Here is a 3593-nt window from a genome sequence, read left to right as displayed (position 1 = left end):
AGGGTGGGAACCATCAGTGGGACCTGCTCTCACAAGCCAAGGCCAAGGCTGTCCCCATCCAGGTGCAGCAATGAGGGCAGCAGGAGAGTGGGAAGGCAGACCCTCGGCTTTGGGAGAGCGCTGAGAGCAGCGCAGCGGGGCCAAGCCCTGCTCTGACACCCACACATTCCTCCTCCTCCTCCTCCTCATCTTCCTCTGGGACACCTCCAGGCCCCACACACAGGACCAGGCTGCTCCTGCAAACCATCTTCCCACCAGAGCCCCTTCCTCAGGAGCCGCCCTCCCGGGCACGCTGGGCGCTGCCTTCCCGCTCTGTATCGGGACAGCATCTCCCAGTGTGTCACCCCAAGCTCTGCTCCGGGCTGGGGAGCGGCTCCAAGCCTAGCACTGGCCCTGCCAGCCCTGCTGCCTCCTCTGGAAGCCAGCCAGGAGGATTCTCCACAGCTGGGACAGGCTGGAGAGGAGGAGCCCTCTCCGATCCGTGCTCCAAAACCCTGGGAGAGCAGTGCTGGAGGCACAGGACCTACGTGACAGCAACAGGCCACAACCTGAGCGAGGGAAGAACCACACAATCACGGAACCACTGAAATGCTCAGGTTGGAAAAGCCCTCCAAGATTACAGAGTCCAACTGTTCCCCCAGCACTGTCAAGGCCACCACTGAACCATGTCCCCGAGTGCCACATCCACACTGGTGTTTTTTGAACACCACCAGTGGGCTGGTGACTCCACTGCTGCCCTGGACAGCCTGTTCCAGGACTGGACAACCCTTTCCATGAGGAATTTTTCCCTAATATCCAACCTCAATCGCAATCTGAAGCAATCTTGTCCCATCGCTTCTTCCCTGAGAGAAGAGACCGACCCCCACCTGGCTCCAACCTCCTGTCAAGGAGTTGTGGAGAGTGAGAAGAACACACCAGAGCCAAGGACCCCACATCCCTGAGCTGAGCTCCCCAGCTCTGCTCTCTGCCAGAGGGAGAGGGGCAGGAGGCTCAGAGGAGCCCTAAAAGTAGCAAATGCCCTTCCAGGAACCCTGTGGAAGGAGCTCCTCTCTCCAGGAAGGGAAATCCCAGCCCAAACCTTTGCTGGAAAGAGATGGAGGGGAGCCAGGAAGGCCCGTGGCTGGGCAACCATCCTGCACAGGGAACAGCCAACAGCCAGGCTAAGCCAAGCACACGGCCTGGATCCTCGAGAGACAGGGAGAGATCCAGCTGCCTTGGAAAGCTCTGGGGCAGGCAGAGAGGGAAGAACTGGGGTGCAGCATTCCTAGTCATGAGCACAACACCGGGGTCTCCTCCCCAGCAGCCTGCTGCCCTCCCGGCTCTCCCACACCCAGGCACCCCCGTGCTGTGGGAGACAGGAATCCCCACGGAGCCAGTGGCCACAAAGCCACCTCCCAGGACCAACCCCACCCACAGGAGGGAGCAGGGTCCTCCACAGGGAGCAAAGGTGCTGCCCATCCCTGAGGGAACCTCCTTATTGGGAGCACGAGGTGCTCCTGGCCTTTTGCTCTCCCGGACAGAGAGCGTGGGGCTGCAGGCCCTGCCTCGACCCCAGGGACAGCCCCGGGGAGAGCGGGCGCCAGCTCCTCAGGAGCAGGAGGAGGAAAAGGAAGATGAGGAGGAGGAGGAGGGAGGCTCCTCCCCATCACAGCCACACAGGTCCCGCAGCACCCATCGGGTTTCCCCTCAGGATTGGACCAGGATGCAACACGCCCATCGCCAGAGGAGCTGTCGGGACTTGTCCCTGGCAGCACATGAGAGAACTCTGGGAACCTCGGGCACCCTGAGTCACACCTGGATGCAAGACAGGCTTTTTGCCACCAGTCATGCCCAGAGAAGCCCGTCCCTCCCTGCTGGTTCCCCGTCCCCTCCACAGCCCCTCATCCCCTGCCCTCTCCTGGAGCACAGCCATTCCCAGGATGCCTCTCCTCCCTCTGGCTCTCCAAGGCCCTGGCACCAACACGATCAATCCCTGCACGCCCTGACCCTCCTACAAGTTTGGGTCCCACTGGGAGTGCACACAGCACCATTTCCCAATGGCACCAGTCCGTGTCCTGGCTCCAGAAGGGACAGGGAGCCTGATAACCAACCACACCAGGAGCTGGGACTGGCCAGCAGGGAGATGAAGGAATGGACAAATGGACCCCACGAGGGAGTTTCCATCCTAAATCAGCACCTCTCTGAGAGCCCAGCAAGCCTGGGACCCTCGCTCCTCCCAGAGAAAGGCAGGAACGTCCCCTCTCCCATGGCCCCCCTCCAGCCCAGCCGGCCTCGGCTCATTTCCACAGCCATGTGCTCGGCAGCAGCTCCTCATTAAATTAATCAATTAAAGAGAGTTCTTGGCCCAGAGATACAAATCCTGGACGGACCAAAAGGCGTCCAGTGGATATGCTGGAAGTAACCCAGCCGGAGCCTGGAGAGCCGTGCCGAGCCCTGGCTGCTCCCTGCCTGGGGGAGGCCTCCCAGAACACCCCTCCCCAGCTTCCACCGCGCTTCCCAAAGGATGAGCCTGAGGTGGGATGCCAACAGCGAGCAGGGCAGCTGGCAGCTGCTCCAGCTGTCCTGGTCCAGGCGGGCAAGGCTCACCCTGGCCCTGGGAACCCTGCAGGAGGCAAACCCCGGGCCCCGTGTCCCTGCCACCCCGCTCCAGCGCCAGGCTGTTCCCAGGGAACAGCAGCGCAGCTGCCCCCCGGCTGAGCCCCGTGTGAGCGCCGTGCCCGGGCTTTCACGGGCTGTTCTCAAGTAGGTTAAACAACACCGCTGACCTGTAATTACAGCGACCTGCCCAGCTGTTGCTGCCCTGGCCAAACCTGCTCCGCGGCGCCGGCTGCGGCGCTGCCTCTCACCCCGTGCTGATAAGCGGCTGCTCCCGGCGCTGCCACAGCCCGGGGCCGGGATGGGCTTGGGGGTCCAGCTGCCTGGAGGGCCCCCCAAAGCACGGCTGCAGAGGCAGCCTGTCCCTCCCAGGTCACACACGGGGTGTCACGCACAGTGCAGAGGGCATCGCCCGCTCCCCCCGCTCCCCCTTCATCCCTCTGGAGCGGGAGCACAGTCAGCGACTTCCGCAGGCATCTGGCAGCCTGGAGCGGCCAAACCTGGAGCCTGGGAGCTGGGTGACCGCTTGGTGTCCCAGCAGGGGACGGCCACACGTGCTGAGTGACACCACCAGCTGCACCCGAGCCGGACAGGGCGAACCAAACCCACTCTCTCCTTCAGCTGTCAAGTTTCCCTGTCACTGCCCGGTGGCTCCCAGGTGCCAAAGCCACAGTGACCTTCCCACCACCATCACAGGGAGTGGCAGGAGCCACCATACCCAGCCCTTCAGCCTCCTGCAGCTCCAGCTGACCCCCAGCAGGAAAACCCCAGTGAGCAGGAGAGGCTTCCCGGAGCAGATGGTGCACCCCCTTCCCACCAGCCAGGACCCCAAACACATCACCACTCAGATCCCACCCCAGGGACGGGATTTGGTAGCTGGTGCGGCTGCCACGCTCCAGCTTTCCTGCCCAGCACACCATTCCTGCCTGGCACACCCTGCCTTGGCTGCCGCTGCTCTCTCCCGGGCTCAGAGCTGGCACAGCAGCCTGGCCCCCTCC

General features: G+C 63.2%; 1 protein-coding gene across 1 annotated transcript in view; it reads right to left on the bottom strand.

Annotated features, from left to right (window-relative positions):
* TMX2 (thioredoxin related transmembrane protein 2) overlaps positions 1-3593 on the bottom strand; it is an 18448-nt gene that overhangs the window by 14076 nt on the left and 779 nt on the right. The window lies entirely within an intron of this gene.

This window comes from Manacus vitellinus, unplaced genomic scaffold (genome assembly GCF_001715985.3).
Source record: "Manacus vitellinus isolate BGI_N305 unplaced genomic scaffold, ASM171598v3 scaffold_118_pilon, whole genome shotgun sequence".
Taxonomy (NCBI): domain Eukaryota; kingdom Metazoa; phylum Chordata; class Aves; order Passeriformes; family Pipridae; genus Manacus; species Manacus vitellinus.
The sequence above is the reverse complement of the archived record's forward strand: the minus strand, read 5'-3'. Positions and strand labels throughout refer to the sequence as shown.